Raw genomic sequence first — 18,285 nt, forward strand, 5'->3', positions numbered from 1 at the left:
AATAAGTTGAATGAGGTAACATTTAACTAGGGAGCTCGTGGATGATATTGCTATCAGCAAAGAGGGCTGTGGCAGAGTGGATATTTTAGGGGTGAGCAGCACCCCTAGTAACCGAGCCAGGAATTCAGGGAGTGCAAGTGCAGTAGCCAGAAGGATAGGCAGGTTGTAATTCCTCCCTGTGGAGAAATTTCCTGGCAGTGAGTTCAGCAGGTTTGGAAAGAGAAAACAAATTGCAGACTGTAGGAGGACTTCAGAGTTGAGCAGATGTTTGGGGGTTTTGTTTTTGGTAGTGTTTTTTTTTTTTTTTTGGTTTCTTTTCCAGAAAAACATACAACTTCAGCATCAGGATGTGGGTGCTGTTGCTCCCCAGAAGGATTTCAAGAGCAGCTCAGCTGCGTTCTGTACGTTACCTCTATACTGCTAATTAATGATTAATTTGTACCTCTCAGTTACTTGCCTGTGAGAGCTCTGACTGCATTTCACCAAGAACAGATAATAAATGGTTTGAGTACTTCATCATGTCCCGCACTTCTGCATCTTGGCTTGCAGTAAACAATCTTTTCCTTCCTTGGTCTAAGAGCTAGCAGCTAATTTCTGTGTGTGGATAGTGTGGGTAGCAAGTGCATCCTCACGGGAAAAAGGAGCTTTGAGGAATACAATGGGGAAAACCCCCGGTTTATCCTAGCTAACTGGCTAGAACTGTGTTGACAAGTGCCCCACGGATTGATTTATTTTTTTTTCTCCTCTCCTCAGTACAACCCCGATTGATTGTACTCTAAAGCACATGATAAGGCTTAAATTTGCTTGCCCCAGCAAGGGCAGTGAGTACCAAAGGCTCAGGTCTGCAAGGGGCAGCCTGCCGTCGGCTTCAGCAATAGTAGAAGGTGACTTACACTAAGTGGAAAACTAATCTGTCTCTCCGCTCCCTAAAAATAAGCCAGGCCGGGGAAGGACTGAAGCACAGGAAACATGTCTGTAATATGGAGAAGCCTTTTTTTTTTTTTTTTGCTTTTGTCTGTAAAGTGAGTAATTCCCTGGGAAGAGGCTGCCTTCCCCAGGGCGTTGAGTCAGGCTTGTCGGCCAGCGTGTCCGCATCACGGCTGGGCTCAGAGCTCTGGGATGAGCGCCCGGCGAGTGGCGTTCACTGCTCCATTTCTCCTGTAACAAAAGGGTTGGGGGGGGGGAAGCCCTTTTTTTTTATTATTATTATTTCTTTTTACCAATTAGCCTGCGTTTTGCTGGTTGGGAAGTGTCTGGAAGCAGATGAAAGCCAAGCCATAAAGGAACTGTGAGTGAAGCGCTTTTTTCCATTCTCCCCTGGCCTCTGAGGGCGCCGGGGGTGGCGCGGGGGTGGCTGGCAGCCCAGAGAGGCTCCACGGCAAGGTCCAGCCACCAGTGGGTTCCTCCCCTCCCACCGCCCCGCTCAGACACGCCGCTCGCTGCATCCACCCACCAGGCCCCTCTGGGTTAGACAGGACCCTGGGCAAACACCCTCCTACGTCTTTCTTCCCTGCTGCCGCAAGCAATCTGTCACTCCTCCCCTCAAACCACCCACCACCCACGTACCAAACCATAACTGCAAGGAACACCCTCTCCCCTTCCCCCTGCGCTCCCCGCCGCTCTGTTCCTCCCAGCGGGTGCGAAATGCCTGGAGACGCGGTGGGCGCCCCTGGGTCTGGTGTTGAGACCCAAGGTGTTGGGTGCCTGCCACGCTCAGAGCTTGGCGAGGGCTCGGCTCGCAGATGCCTGGCGATAGTTTTTCCTTGCGTGTCATTACACGTGTGCAGGTGGGCAGGGGCTGCTCGCCTCCCCCTCGCCTCGATGTGCCTTCCTTCCACTCCCGCTCCCGGCCTCCCACGCATCCAGCGATGAGAAATGCTGCAGAAGACTGACCAGCCACCAGCCCGCCCACCTGAGGAGGAGGAGCAGCAGCAGCAGCAGCACATTTCTCTCTCTCTCTCTCTCTGCTTTTTAAACACAGTTAAAAAGAGCTGCAGCGTGGGTGGAAATAGCTGTAGGGAGTGTGTGTGGGAATGGGGCCAGAGGAAAGTGAATTTTCTGCTGGGAGGACAGTTACTTCTCATAGACCGGGGAAAAAAAAATCCCCAAGGATAACTTAATGCTGAGGGTGTCTTTAGGTGTAAATTAGTTCTTAAGGCTCACTTTCCCAGGTCTGGAAAGAATGAAGCAGTGTTTATTTCTCCATGGTAGTCCAAGCAATGGGACGGCGGCAGCCAGCGCTCAGGGAAGCTTGCCTACATGACTCCAGGAGCCTGCGTAGCAAGTGGTATTTGTGTGGCATCCCGTTGTGTCAGCGTGGCTCTGGTTCTGCTCCTGGCGTACGTGGCTGATTCGATGAGAGTCAGAGCTGCTTCTATGTAGGAAGAGAAAAGAGCATGTGGTTTTCACCGTGTGGGTCTCTATTTCCAAATACCACCCCTATTGGACCTCTTGAAATAGCACTATCCCAGAATATCAGTTAATTCAGAATTTACTCTAAATTTGTGCTCCTATAAGAAAATAAATTCAAGCTTATTTATGTTAACAGGATGTTATTTGAGGTGCTTTGCTTGTATTGCATGAAAATAGCAGTGAAACTAGTAGAGGAAAACACAACTTGCAAGACTGGTGGCATGGAGCACGAAGTGGTACCACCGCTTCTTCAGAAATCTCTCTGATAGACTCTGAGAACTGCAGGTACAGAACAGCCTTCAGGTTCTGGCTCGGTTTGACCTGTCTACCTAGGAAGAAAAGGTTTTACAATGTGCAATGCTAATCAAATTGTTCTGACTTAGTTGCATGCATTCATCTCAATCAAGAACTCTACCCATGCGTTTATTTTGTCTGGGTTTCTCACCGGCATTGGACATCCCACATGCATTACCGATGTCGAACCTCACATTAGGATGTGGTCTGTAATGAGTCAGAGATGCAATAACCTAATGAATTTTGAGAAATTTGACTTTCGAAGTCCAGGAGATTTTTCAAAAATCCTGGATAGGGCGTTTAATTTGCTCCTAATGTGTAGAGACCTTCAGCCTGATATCTGAGTGGGTTTGGCCCCATGAAGGAACTTTCTCTGTGGATATGGAGCACACGCTGGAGCACAAAAGCAACGTGTCTTCTGGACAGACAGAGCAGTTTTCCAGATCCATTTCACAGGCTGGGACTGCACGGGTACAATGCGGTAGGGAACTGGGCTCGCTGACTTCGGGGCCCCCTACCCCAGCCTAGCATTTTCGGTAGCTCTGGAGATTTTACCCTGGAGTAGGAAAGCAAAATGTAGGCACAACTCCTTCCACTGATCAGCTCAGAAACAAATGGATTTATGATTAAGCCTGGCACAGCTTTGCACGTAACACAACAGAAAGATCAGCTGATGGACTGAGACTTGCAAGAGCTAGACAAGTATCAACGGGGATGGAGCCTTAATGGAACTAATTACCCTGATCTGTTGAAAGCCTTATTTTTGAATGGCTTCAGTGATTAATATTTTAAATATATCCTTATAACTTTACACAGAATCTTATGTAACTCATAATTATAATCTACTGGAATTACATACCCACACTGAGGGGGAAATATATTCCAAATAGTAAGTTGGTGTCACTTGACTGATTTACTTTGAAACACTGCACTAATTCCTTTGTCGGGAGCGCTTGGAAGTACGATCGGCCCGCTTGTAATTCTATCCTGCATTTAGCGTTGGTTCAGTTAACTTTAAAGGTAGTGCTGTTCATACCTTTTATATCAATGAATGTGCATCAGATTTTACATGCAGATTATACGCTTATCTTGCCAACTGCTGTTAGCCTGGAATTTTCTTTGGATGATCTATTGTGGTGGAATGATATTATTCAAGAAGTTTAAAAAAAAAAAAAAAAAAAAAGCATTTAGAATAATGTAAGGTCTATTTCAGGAGCTCGGTCCTGTTTGTAACGTTCCTGTTGGCTCCCTGTTTTATCCCATGAACGCCATGCATCTGGCCCCGCAGCATCCAGTACCCAACCGTGCCTTTTCAGGGCTCATGGGGAATAAGTAGTGACCCCACTCTGTTCCACTCAAAATCGTAGTGAACTAAGCATAAGAGCGAGCATTTGATGCTAATTAGTAGCTTTTTGACAGTCCGGACGTTTGATAAGTACGGAGATGTTTATTTTAAGGGTTTGTTGCTCTAAATTACAGCAAGTCTCTTCAGCAGGGCAGTTTGGCTGACGGCGAGTGTTTCTTCTTAAGTGGGTGTCTGTGCATTTAAGCCTTGCCACGTTACTCATCTGACACCTTGCACAGGTATTGATTTTTCACTTGACAAGTTCTACGTTTTGTTTTAAAAGTCAATGTTAAGGGTGTTTTTCCAAACTTCTTTCCGTTTTCCTTGGTTCTGGAGTGTAGCTAATGGTGTTTATAAAATCATGCCTTTGAAGAGCATTGCCTGGGGGAAGATATTTCATTTAATGCCACAAATAATGCAAAGGACAGAGCAGAGAGTTTAAAAATCACGAGGAAAAGAGGTCAGATATATGCTTACTATTAAAAAGCAAGCATTTATCATTCATTACTGCAGATGTATTCTGTTCTTAAACAGAAAATACCAGCCTCCATTAATTGTGGGCAAATGCTGGCTTCAATGCAACTCGGTTTGCCAGACTTCTCTACCCGTGTGTAATCATTAACCTCATGGAAAGCATGCGTAGCAAGTCAGGAGGGAGCGTGTGTGTTTGTTGTAAAGCAACACAGGGAGTGCCTGGCTCCTGGAGCCCTCCTTCGGTGGGTTCGCTTCCCTGGGGGAATGCTGCTCGCGGAAGAAAGCTGCGGCAGCCGCGGCAGGGCACGCCGCGGATCTGAATTGCTCCCAGGGAATTACACGGTCATTAGTTCCTCTTGGCAATCTCCATCGTCCCTCTCCCCCGTGGTTTTCGTGATGCCTCTGGTTCTCCTGTCTAGACCTGGGCAGCCTCCTTCTCTCTCACTGTGACAGCAGTCAACCTGCAGCGGAGGTTCATGCTGCTAAGAGCAGTATATAGGAATATGTAATTATTTCAGAAATAACACGCTACACAGTGTGATTTAGTCATACTTTGACACACCTCTGTCTGCCAAGAAATAGGCAGGCACTACCTTATAAAACTGTTGCTAAGAGCACTTCTTCAGGCTCCGGGAGTGAGAAGATGCTTTATTACATGGTTAACTGCAGGAGTTAACAGCAGGGTTGCAATCTGGGACCCGCAAAGATCTGAAAGCAGGCAAATCTGTTGCTTGAATTAGAGGCCCTACTTCTGCCTAGGAGATGTAGCACCGTGTAGAGATAGCTCGGGACATTAGCTGGTAAATCTAAGACACTTTGGAAAGTGATTTTATTGACACTTGTGACCTTAAAAAAAAAAAAAAAAGTAAAACTGGAAAGACAATTCTGGCCAATGTCAAGAAAAAACATCTTTTGTTTGTTTTATGATAAAGTTAGGCAATTTACGAAGATAGAGATTATGTAAAAAGATAAATTCAAAAATTATTTTAAAAGAATCCATTTTCAGTATGAAATGCTAATGGAAATATTTTTTCCTCGTGACTGAGGTGGAGAATCATGAAACACGTTTGGGCTGTGCATGTTCCTTCTGTGCCACTGCTAGCATCCCTGTAAACCTCAGGAGCCTTTTGGAACAGCCACAATCAACCAGTTCCTTCCTAGTAAGAGACAGACATATTTTGGAGGTACAGCTGTTTATAATCGCAGTTACAGTAGCAACACACAATTTTCAACCTTCTTTAGCTAGTCAGAAGAGGCAGACATTGAGAAGTATGTCTGTAGCTGACAGTTTTGCTTTTAAAAGTCATTGTATTACGTGGAGGTTTTAATTAAGCTACAAGAAATAGCCAAATGGTCACAACCAACACCTGATTTCATGTAACTTAGAAGTCAGACTCTTAACATGAATCAGCCATGGGGGCTAACAGAATCATTGTAGCTGTAAAGAAAGTTACCTTGATTATTTTGGTGTGAGCAAGTCATTTCACTATTCTGCTTTAGTTTTTATGTCTGTAAAGTGAAAAGAGTAACCTTTACTGTTCTTGTTATAATACCAGAATTCACTTTATAGTTGAAACGATAAGGTGCTTCCTATTAGTGATTACAGATGGCATCTTGTCATTGCATGAAAAGCATCTCTAGTTATTGAACGAAAGAGTAAGTGTGGTTTATCAGTGTTTGCAGCACGTTATCAGAAAATGCCATATAGCACGGTAAGCTGGAATTCTGGACTCCAGAGGATGAGGAATTAGATACTACATGCTTTGAATTTCTGTGTTGCTTTGCAAAGCAGCACACAGAACTCATTTCCCCTTTGATAATAATAATAAGCTGTTCCATAGACTGTTTTAAACAGAAATCCAAACAGTATCTTCTACATACATAAGAAAAGATGCATGCTTTTTTTTTTTTTCTGACAAAATTTGACTCCTGCTTCATATACAAGCCCATAATGCTGTTACCTACCAGCCATCACCCACCTCTGTAGAAGGAAACACAGATCTTTTGTAACAAAGGACAAAGGGCTGTGTAAAAATGTACTTAGCAACACTCCCTTCCTCAGGAGTATTTAATTTATCTTTTCTTCTGAGGAAATTTTCCATCTGTCTGAGAATTTCCTACATTCCTTACTTTGGGAGAGTAAAAAATCTTAGTATTCGCAGGAGTAAAAGGCCCAGGATCCTTTAAGGTCCTCCAGCGTGCAGTGTCAGGAGGTTTGTAGCATATTTGCGCAAGGCTTTGTTTCACAGTAATTCATTTGATTTTGTTGGTTATTCATAATCGTAGTCATAACGCCTGTAGGTAGCTTAATGACTCACTACACAATGACTGCTGCAAAGTATTGTCACCTTGTCACTGCGTCATAACAAACAGAAGCAGATCTCCCAGGAGCCTGCGGAGGTATTTCTGGAAGGTGAAGGGACGCATCCTCCCTAGGAGATGCCACTTCATCCTAAATGCCTGGAGACTTTTTGCCAAAGATTTTGGGCGACCCCGTGCTGTTTAACCTTCGCCTTTCTTGTCTGTCTGCAGCTCAGCGGTAGAATCTTTCACATGGATTTCAAATGTAGAATGGGAACTAAAAAAAAATATAACTAAATCAGAGCTCAGCCACATTTTTAAAACACTTTAGGCCAGTAAGTAGAAAAATGAAAGTTCAACTCTGCGAGTGTAGTTTAATCCCCTTTCTGTCTCTCTCCTTGAGTTAATTAGTATTCAGCCTCCCAATACCTGTTTCCTCCTTTTGAGCCCTTTATGTATTAGCCGTGTGTATTTGTTCAGCCTCTGTTATTGCAAGATTGCCTCCACCCAGCACAGAGTCCAAAGGTTTACCAGTTTTGTTTAGCTAATAAATCTAAAGGTGGGTAAGATAATACAGGTTTTGTAAACTGTGCTCTGTTTTAACGATATTGCATTTGCTTAAAATTTACTGCTGTGAAGTCAGAGCTATAAAACGCATTGCAGTTTAAGGTCTTTAAAATTATTCTCCATTACTACCATTTGAAATGATAGTCGGTGCTTAAATTATTAATTCAGAAAGTAAGAGCCCTACATGGTAGACAGGCAATCATTATATCATGTACATTTATGCCCGTACACATTTTCATTTTCACCAAAGGAAGTTATAAATAGCCCCACGGATCTGAGAATTTTCAAGATCAGCAGTCTTTATTTCCAAGAGTCCTGTCTGAAGGGTTTGTAGGCATCAGGAGGGCTGGTTTGCAATTGCCATCCACGCTGTTTAGTGTAGTTGTTTAATTGTTTATACCACTACCGTCTGAATACTAATTAAAACACACACAAACCCTACAGAGCTAATGGTACTTGCACTCTTTGTAGTAGTCCCTGTCAGTTCTGCTTCAGACCTGCCTCCCACTAGCTTCATCTGATTTACCTTCATCCAGGGATGAGAAGGAAGATAGACCTGTCTGTTTTCTCCAATTCGTGGCTTTGTAAATCTGCCATATCCCTACTAATTTGCCACTTTTCCTGACTGGTAACTGCTAGGCTACTCACCTGTTCCAGGCAGAAAAGTCATCCCAGGCTTTAAAGCATCCTTCTCTGAACCTTTTCCAGTTCCTCTACATTTGGTTTGAAGTGAGGAGCCTGTTCTGTTTTCTTTTGTTTTTTCCTAGAGTTCATATGGGATCCATTACTCAATTTCTCTGTGTGAAAAAAATCTGCGTGTTACACTGAAATAGAGTTCCGTCTTACTTTGTGATTCTTACTTTGGCACTTCTCTGTTCCTCACAAGTACTTTGACATTATTTTTGAGCCTTCTGGTAATAAACAGTTAACAGCACACTGTAGCAATATAACAAATCCCCGGAGAGGTAGGTTGTACATCCTAAAAGCAGCTAAAATCGTCTAACCCTGCAGGCATCAGAGCCTTTCTCAACTATTAATAGAACAGGGGGAAGAAAAGGGAAAGAAGAAAAGGAATTAGTAAATGATTTTTAAAAGCGTAGCTACTTAAAATTCATAGTTGATGTGCTGGTTTAGGAAGTCAAGAGATAAGGCATAAAAAAAGGTAAGAAACGTTAATACTGTTACATAGACAGAGTATTTTTCGGTTTTTGTCACTTTTCAGTGTTTTCTTCTTCCCCCACCCAACCATTTCAAAGGCATATCCTTGCAGTGACGCATCAATTTTCTGTCTACTTGAGGTTTAGAAATAGCTGAGATGTTATAAATAGACCACAATCTGCAAGAGACAAAGAGAATGGAAATACTGTAAAAGGTTGGCTGCAACATGCAGATGTGGATTGAGATTTCAGACGTCTCCACGAGTGGAAGCACCAGGTCTGAAATGCTTTGCTAAGCGCAGCAGAGGAAGCCGGGCTCGGGCAGCAGTGGGGACTGGCCAGGTGGAATCAGGCAGCATTTCTGACTACTTTTGTAAGGTCTTTTAGATCCTCCTGACACTTCCAACCTGCCTGTGGGAGAGCAGAAGTGTACCAAAACCTGCTGGCTGGGGGCGGTGGCATTCCTCCAGCCTTGTACATAGAGCTGAAGTCCGCCTGCTTATCTCCTGCCTATCTAATTCCGTGAGAGTGACTGTGAGAAAGACGATTTGGTGACGGTTGTAAAAAACTCATTAAATGGAGGGGACAAACTTTTTCCCTGCTACGTTCCGGTTTTGGAGAGCTGCTTCCTGAAACCAGGCTGGGTTTCACAGCAGCCGTATCAGGGTAACTGCGTCGACGTTGGCCATACCTACTCCATCTCTGCCAAACACAAGGACGTGTCGCTAACGTGGGACCTTGTGCTGGAAGTGCATCTCCACCCGCCGTTGCTTTTTTAGAAGTTTAGGCCAATGCACGCTGCAGAATCAGGTTCTTTAAACCTAAATTAACATTCTGTTGAAAACTAAACATATGTTGTTTTTCTTCACTGTCAACAATTTAGTTTCCAGGTTTGGAAAAGAAACATTGCTGGGGAGGAATCCAATGAATTTATTAATGAGCTTGGTAAGTATGGGACTATTAATATCTCCTGAGATCTTGTTTGTGTTATTTTTGTCTTCAACTTCAGACTCTGAAATAAACAGATGTTCTGAAGCTTTCCACTGAGAATACTACAGCCTGTAAAGTCCTATCCTAAAGACATTGAGATTATCAGGATATTGCAGGGAACAGGTAAGTAGCTGTGTACAACATTTCAGAAACAATTTGTATCATTACCCAAAGTCTTTATCTTAGATTGTACTACTGGCACTATAAATAAAGCATCCAAAAGGTTTCTTATATGTAACTAATATTTTTTTTTATTTCCATAAATCTGAGTAGAAAAATTGAAACATTATTCTACAATGTTATCAGTGGACATGAAAGCTCCTATTTATCTATTTTTGGCGTGACTGACAACATAGTCTACCTGTCCTGTCCATATTTAAAACGGATGAATGCTTCCGTTTGCCTAAAAAGGTCCTGTTTATTTTGTAATCGTTTGTGATCAGAGATACTGCTTTGTATCTCAGTGTAACCAACATCCCTGGCAGTTCCACTGTCACTGAGTACTGAGGTCCTTTGTTCTTTAGAGCCAGGAATATCACCTCCAGAACTGGAGAAGGGCATCGATAAATTGCTCCTTGTTTTCACGCCTTGGGAAACAGGGGAAATGTTTGACCTTGCCACTGAGTTCAACTACTTGTATTGCTCAGATGCTGTTATATTAACCAAGAGACTAAAGCAGACTAACCAGTCAGTTATGCTAGAGGTCCTGGGATGAAATACAAAACAAAAGATCAATCTGCTTTTTGGAGAAAGTGCTTAGACAGCTCGGCTAGCACAGTGACTCCCTTCTGTGTTAAAATTGTCATTTACTGCTCCTGTTTGTAATTAGGCAAATTCAGCTCTACATACAGATGTGAGGCCTCAGCCTGAATTAGGTGCAGTTTGTCCCTCAGCACCACAGGTGATTTCACTGCTTGTGCCACTCAAGTGGCTTTCATCAAAAATCACATTTGCATGTATTAAGTGCAAATGCCTGCCTTGGTAATGGTTTGTATTTACAGAGCTGCTTTGCAGAAGACATGAATTTAATCAAGGAGATAAGATGGTAGAGCTGTTCCTGTATCTGATTAGAAATAAAGACAGCACAAAACCAGTTCAGTTAAAAAAAAATACTTTGAGCCATCTCCGTTTTTAGCCATATGAATGGGAAGAGGAGATGGGTGCATGTATCATATTTCTAACTCTTCTGTCTGCCCTAGCCAGTTTGCGTTCTTATCTCAATATTTCCAGCTTTTATTAGAATAAACTGTGTGTGCGTGGGCATGGGTGGGTGGCTGTTTGTTTAAGTTTTGGAAATCGTTTGGTCTTCTCCGGGGACAAAAGTCCTGAGGAGGGAGATCCTCTGCTGCCCTGCCGGACAGCTGCGATGGGAGCTCCTTGTCTTAGCAGTGAAGGTGTTGTGCTCAGCTGCCAGCAGCAGTGCTTGGAGCTGGGCACGATCTGCTGATTCACTCTGTGACTCTCTCGCAGCTCCCCTGTCAGAGTTCCTGTTTGCTGATGATATATAATGGTACTAGGGCTGCTTGTGGTCTTTGAAAGAGGAGGGAAAAAGCCATTTTGGTCCTCGTAATGACTTAGCTTCTGCCCAGATTTACCTGGGGAGGGATACACACAAACGGGGGGGTGATGAAGAGCTTCCTGAAGGAGGAAGCGAGTGCTGTAGTCACCCTAATGCACTCCTCCTAGCAGGGGATTGACTGAAGTCGTTTTGTTCATGTTTTGCACAAAATATTCAAGGCCTGATGGAAAGGAAGGCTCCTCTGATGTGTGCTCTGGGGCAGGTCCTAGCAGCACAGATCTCACCTTCCACTTATCTTTCTGATCTGACTGATGTAAATGATCTTTCCTTTTTCTATTTTGGCTCAGAGTTAAAAGCCGCTGAAGGACAGCGGAATATTTTGTGCCAACCAGAAATTCCTGATTTCAAAGTACAGCCCTGGTTTATGAAAGAAACCAAGTAAAGCCTTACTATAAATTAAAATTCCAGCTCCTTGAGATGGGCTCAGGTACTTTACCTCTGCTGTTACTGGAAAACATCAGATCCGTATGTTGAACAAGCAATGTCAGATGATTTCCTATGAAAACGCTGTGTTGTGCTGTATTTGCTTTATTTTCCCCTGCCCTAAGGAACAAATGGGCTGCCTCCCAGTCAGCTGACACCGGCTCCTTTTCAAGCCAAACCTACCAATGTTCGCTTCCGGCGGGTGTTTGTAGGTAATTTTGTCTATTCCGTTTCGAAAAACAGCGTCAAAGCACCTGGCGGGGCGGTGCCGGTGCCCGTGCGGGTTGCGTTGGGGCCCGGCTCCTCCCTCCCGCAGCGCCCCTGCGCGGCGCCGGCAGCGGCGGGGCCTGGGCTCGGCGGGGCCCGGCCGGGGAGCGCGGAGCCGCCCGCAGCAGCAGCAGGAGGAGGGGCAGCAGCATGGGGCCGGCCCCGCAGCCCCCCGCAGCCGCACGGAGAGGTGAGGCAGCGCCGGGCCGAGCCGCGGGGACCTGCCGGCCCCCAGCGGGTGGAGGGGAGCGGGGATGGGAGGCTGGGGGGGGATGCTGGAGGCTGGGGGGGATGCTGGAGGCTGGGGGGGATGCGGGAGGATATGGGGGGGACGCGGGGTCCAGCCCTGCTGCTCGGGGCTGGGGGAGGGTGGCTGTGGTGTTGTGGTGTTGGGGTAAATAAAGAGTGGACAAAGGAACTTTGAGTGTAGCCAGCGCCTTCTCGGGTGACCCGCGGGGCGATCGCTGTCTGCTTCCTAAAGGGGGTGTCTGGGGTGGCAGGGGCGCACTCAGGGTCTGCAGCAGGTTTTAGGGGGAAAATAATATCCGAGCAGGTGGAGTGCGACCGGCAGCCGGAGGAGATGACGCGAGGAGCTGACGTGAGGAAGCTGCGGCTGGTCGCCCGTGTAGCTGCTGCCAGGGCAGCCTCAATGGCATCGCCCTCAGCCTCTGCCTGGGGCTGTCCTCCCCTGGGGCTGGGGCTCTGGGTGCCCGCTGCCAGCACACCTCCCCTGGCCTGTGCTCAGCCTCCCTGGCAAGCTGCACAGCTCGTCCCTGCAGGCAAAAACACCCAGGCCCAGCCCTGGCTGCAGAAGGAACTGATTTAAGTTTGTTCCAGTCAGTTACTGGTGTCTCCCTAGTTACTGCTGTTGATAATGTGGGTAGCCACTGCTGATGCTCATTTATTACCCTTTAATACGGCACGGGGTATCTGCTGCTCTACCTGGCTTCATCTGCACGTAGTCAGTGGAAAACGCGGGAGTCCCAGGATGCGAGTTTAATGGTTTTGCAGCAGCAGCTGAGGATCTGATAGTGTTATCTTCCCTGATGTTACCACGAGCATTGTTGTAGCAACTTAGCAACTTCAGACCTATTATCGAGTGCATTAAACCTATTAAAAACCCAATCTTGGCATAAAACATACTTTAGTCTCAATCTAACTGACTAGACGTGTCAAAGAATGCGGGGTTTTATGCGCACAAAAACTTACTTAGACCAAAATTTGAAGTATGTGCGTGCCAAACAAAGCAAAATAAAGCAATTTGAAGAATTAAGTGTTACAGAACAAAGTGGTTTCAATTCTTAGAAACGCTAATTGTGGGAGTTAACATTAAAATGCTGATGTCTTGCTTCAGACCTGCAACAAATATGTTTTCCAGCACCGAGTTAATTCCCACAATGAGACTTGTTCCTGGCTTCATGACTGAGAGCAAGGTGGCCAGGCTGGGCTGGGGACGGCCCTTTCCAGGGCTCCCCAGAGGCTGGTGTGCCCTGGGGAGCTTTGGGGCGCGATGTACGAGGAGATGAAGGACGTGAGAGAAAGGCTGAGCGCGCTTACACAAACAGTGCACTCTGTGCTTCTTCTTGGCAAGGGCACAGGCGACAGCACCAGGCTACTCCTCTGGGGTAAAACTTGCTTGGGAATGGCAAACACAGCCTATTATGTATGCTCCTTACAGACAGGCCTTGTAGGCCTGCTGGATGCAGGGCTTAGCACTGTGAGATGCTGCACAGGTACAGCTTCGATCCTAAAGTGTTGTAGTTGGGACCAGCAAAGGGTGTGGGGCTGAGGAGGAGATGCGGGGTGATAGGTGGGCTCCAGCCTGGGCACGGAGAGGTGAGCTTGCTTTGGAGGACAGGTAGCTTTTAAGTTGACTTCTAGCACAGCCCTGTTGTGAATCAAACAGTAATTGGTAACCTGAGTAAACCTTCAGTGTGTGTTAGTTTAAAATAAGAAACATGTAATCTTTTTATCAGATTTGTTTTAAAATGTTCGTATGAAAACTTGATGTGGAATTGCCCAAGTTCACTACAAACTCAGCTTTCTAGTCAGGGAAAGTCTGAAAGCGAAGTAAGACGTGATCCCTTGTTGGCTGGCCTTGCTTTATCCCCGCAGTGCATCAGTGATCCAGGCTGCTCCATCACAGCTCTGTGTTGCTTGAGGGATTAGTTCCTGATTCCTCTTCTGGAATCCTGCTCTTGGAGTATGTTTCCAGAGACTATGTAAATGTAAATCTGCACAGTCATCTTTCTAGGTGCTTAACAATCTAGATTAAGGCTACTCTTGATCAGTTCGACTATGTTCTGATGAACTGCAGGGTGGTCTTCTTGCTTGTTTTTTTTTTGTTTGTTTGTTTGTTTGTTTGTTTTTTAATTCAGTATGCATCCAAACCCAAAGTTTGATGCTGTTAGATGTTTTGCTGGGTGAGTCTTCATTTCGCTTTAATTCCCAAAGCCTAACAAATGGGATATTTATACTGAAGTAAGTATTTAAAATGAGCTGTACTCTTCCACCCCAAATCTAACTTTCTGTTGGCCTGCAAGTGGGGTTTTAATGCCTTGTTTTTAATCCTGCAAAGCTCTAAGTGCCATGGGATTTTCCCTGAGAAGTTTAGGGAGTTGTTACCCTAGTCTGATACCTGTTGGTTAGCACTGTTTGACTCAGTATGAAGTTGTGTTTTTTTTTTTCCACGCAACTTTTTGGGAAGATTGGCTCCACTTGTAATGTCTGGTCGTCTTGATTAGATTCACTTTTTATCCTTCCTGGTCTTGAAATCCTCTTAACTGGGAGAGCCAACGCAAACATGATCAATTCAAGAAACAAAAATGGTAAGAAAGCCAAGAAGGTACTTAACTAAATGCAGAGTATTTGTCGTCTTCTGCCTGCCTGCCAAAGAGGCTCCTCGCAGTCGTTACAATGCCCATCGCAGCAGCAGCACTGAGGTCGTCAGGACAAATGCTTTTTGTCCCTGTTCCTCAGGTCACCGGTTGCTCGGAGGTTTGCAGACACGCTGCCGTAGCTTGTGGCAGCGGGTGACGGGTTGAAAGACGCCTCACACGTTTTGGGGGTTGAAATAGGATTTGGGCTTGGTGGAGGGGTAGATGCAACCCAGGAGGGCACCTTCCTGTGTCAGGAGAACGAGACCCAAGTGCTCACCTAAACAAGCCTATTTGTGCAGAGCTTGAAGGAAGAATGGTCTTGTGGTTAACACGCACATCCTTTATCTGAAAAGAAACACACACCCGGGCTCGAAGCGCGTGTGATCTCGTGGGGAAAGGCCTGAGGCCGCCGGGCCGGCCGCAAGCTTCCTGCACGGCTTCAAATGGGGCTTCAGCATGGGGTGGTTCTCTTCTTCGTGTGTTGAAGCCTTTTGTGCAGTTGTTGTACCACTGGGGGGATGGGATGATGAAAATGCAGAGACTGGGCACTGCTCCATGTGGTGGTCCGGGAGCACAGAGCTGTGGGCAGACAGCAGCTTGTGCCTCCGTCAGGTGGAGGCTGCTCCACCTCATCCCTTCCCATCGCTGGCACTTTCTCAGGTCCTGGCAGATGTTTCGCCCCATTTGCCTCTCTTTGGGTGTTCACACCTCTTGCCTGAGTTCAGGGAAGAAGATTTCAAAAGCATTCCCCCAATTTTCCAGGGTCTTTGCTGGGTGCACACGCAGTCGGCCTAGCTGGACCAGCAGTGCTCAGCAGGCCTGGGCCCGAGCTCCATGCTCCGTCGTGCCTTGAAGGAGTTAAAGTTCATCTTCATGCCGAAATCCTCCTGTTTATCTTCCCAGCCTGCCCTCCTCTCTGTTGTTTTAAACTTGCTGGTAGTGCTGTCTTCTGTCCTCCTACTGTCTCGTGGATCAGAAAAGGGTTTTGCAAAGAGAAGATGCGGTATTTGAAGCCTGGTTAAAATAGCTGGTATTTGTCTAGTCCTACTTCAGAGTACATTGTTTTGCCATCTGGTTGATTTTGCTGCTCGTTCAGTCCCTGACTGGCTTGTTTTTTGTGTGTTTTTTTTTTTTTGGTCAGGAGAAGGAATGCCACATAGATTAATAAGTTTTCTGTAGATTTTCAGTGACAATACCACTTGGTTGGCTTTCTCATCTCCAGTTGCTTATTTTTAGATTTTAAAAAATCGCTAAATAAAATCACTTTCAAAAAACTGTCTTCCAAACAAACTAGTGATCAAAACATTAAAGAAAGCCATATGGCTCCTACCAGTCTTGGTGCTGTTATATTTCTGAAGAGTATATTCTGTGTTATTAATAATATTCAATGAAACACTCTCAGGGTGGGAAAATATTTACTGAAATTATTATGAAATACACTTTTCCTAGCATTCTTACTCAAGATGTTCTAGTCAGAGTACTAGAAGTGTTGAATTAATCCTTGCACACAACAGGTGAGAAGAAGAAGGGTGCTGTGGCCAACAGACGTCCCAGGGAGGGGAAGAAGGGGCCACGAGGTGAGCAGCGTCACCATTTTTAGTACAGCCACTATCCGTGCAACTTCAAAAACTGACGTCCCATTCCAACACAGAAGGGAAGCTGAATTAAAAACAGATGAAATACAGATTGCTGTCAATGTTCCCGCTATAATTTGTGTGAAATCAGATGGCTCCTAGCTCATACCTAGGGATATGGAGTACGGCTGTTGTGCTTAGACTAGGACAATTCGAATGCATGCTTGCAACGAGCTGTCTGGATGTCCGAGTGGTTAAAATGTGACTTGGATCTTGTGTCGTGGGGGTGAGGAAATGTATTTTGCAGAAGTAAAGGTCTGGTACAGCTAGTAAGCAGGTTCCTACAAGCAGGTGAGAGTCTGCTGGTTTTGTCAGGACATAGGAACATCACCTCTGCGCCATCCCCTTGAGCTGCACCTCTTCTGGAGTCTTGGTTGTCCGAGCAAGGCAAAGCTTAGAGAAAATAAAAGCGCAGATGATGACAGATCTAATTTATTCCTTAGAAGGACTTGTTTTGTGGATATTGAAGCCAAAATTGAGCAAGCATGTGAGCAGAAAACCCGTAATCCTTCCAACTGTCAGGTGGAAGTGGCTGGCTTCACCAAGAATTACAGGAACTAACGAAATAGCTGCTGGCTTTGGTGGCTTTTGATGGTAGCAGGTAAGAGCAAGAAAATGCATTTTCACATTAGACTGCTCAAACAACTTAATTAAGGCTTTATCCGGTCTTTTGACACTTGAATTTTATTTTTTTTTAATCCAATTGTCTCTGAAGTCTTTTTAGAGCAACTGGAAGAAAAAAAAACAGTCTGTGTATGTGCTGGCATTGTTTTGATTAACTTCTGACCTTGAATACATGAATGGTCACAGCTCCAAGTTGTTTGTGCAACCTTGCCTGCTTAAGTAAAACCAGAGATCCTTGTAGGTAGTGTCCCACAGAAATGTCATTTAAAAGTGAAAAACAGAAACCTCAGGAGAGTTTGGGATCTTAATGGTGGCATTTTTAGCGCTGTGTAGCGCTGAACTGAGGTTTAGATTGTTTTAATGGGCTGTTGCTTTTACAACTATCCGTGGCTTATTCCGTCGCCTGTTCTGTGTACCTTGGATCAGCACAAATCAATTCATTTAATATACCTATGAATGTTTAAATCTCTCGTCTGCTACTAGCCTTGCATCGATTTGCAAATATGTTGTCGGTATTTAAGTACATTCTGAGCTATCATTAAATAATTAAAGAAGCTGGATATATCAGTGAATGACTGATTTTCAGGAGACGATATTGTGCTTTCAGTTGAGTTCTCAAAGGCTGCAGTTTCGTTGGAGCTCTTCTAGTGGAAACAAAGTGCAGAGTTGCAAAAAATACTTCAGACTCCATGAGAAATATATTCCCTATCAAAACTTCAGCACTCCCGGAGGAGTCTCAGGCGAATAAAATGCTATTTTCACATCCTGCTGCTTGAAAAGATTCTGTATAGGAACACTGAACCAAAACAGAAAAGGGAGGGCATAACCAAAATATATTAAACGTTCAACATTTCATAACGCATGTGAGCTAATCTTCCTAGGTTAACTTTACAGCAATAGTAGTTGCCTAAGACAATGATTTTGCGAGGTAGTCTGTTGGCATAACTTGGTTTTATTCCTTAAGAGGAAAGCTTCTGTTAGCTAACCCAGCTCATTAGAGTGGCCTGTTGTTTTTTAATGTGAAAACTCTTCTGTCCAAGCAGTGTTTAAGTAGTGGTGAGTTTATTTTTAAGTGTTGCTTGTCAGTTCTGCAATTTATTTGTTTCTTCTGCGAAGGATAAATGTGGGCGGCTGCAGTACAATTTATGCTCCAGTTGACCTTGCTTCAATTTCAGAGTTTTATTGAACCAGTCATTGTAGGGTCTGTACATAGATTCTGTCCCTGTGTTTCTTTGCCCCAGGTCTTTGATGCCTTTAAGGTTGTTATCCTAATTTTGAGGGTCCCTTATATTAATCTTGTATTAGGATTAATTCTCACCATCCTAATTCCCACCTCTCT

The 18,285-nt window shown here is 44.9% G+C and overlaps 1 protein-coding gene across 5 annotated transcripts in view; it reads left to right on the forward strand.

The window, feature by feature from the left end:
* MFSD6 (major facilitator superfamily domain containing 6) overlaps positions 1-18,285 on the forward strand; it is a 38,566-nt gene that overhangs the window by 2,145 nt on the left and 18,136 nt on the right. The window contains exon 1 of one of the 5 annotated variants that reach the window (XM_068686511.1): positions 1,140-1,288. The exons of 1 other annotated variant lie outside the window; for it this stretch is intronic. The gene's annotated coding sequence lies outside the window, so the exon portion shown is untranslated. Of the gene's footprint in view, positions 1-1,139; positions 1,289-8,746; positions 9,496-11,799; positions 12,000-18,285 lie in introns of those variants that run through there. 3 more of the 5 variants (XM_068686509.1, XM_068686512.1, XM_068686507.1) reach the window with 3 other exon arrangements.

Source organism: Anas acuta, chromosome 6 (assembly GCF_963932015.1).
Source record: "Anas acuta chromosome 6, bAnaAcu1.1, whole genome shotgun sequence".
NCBI lineage: Eukaryota > Metazoa > Chordata > Aves > Anseriformes > Anatidae > Anas > Anas acuta.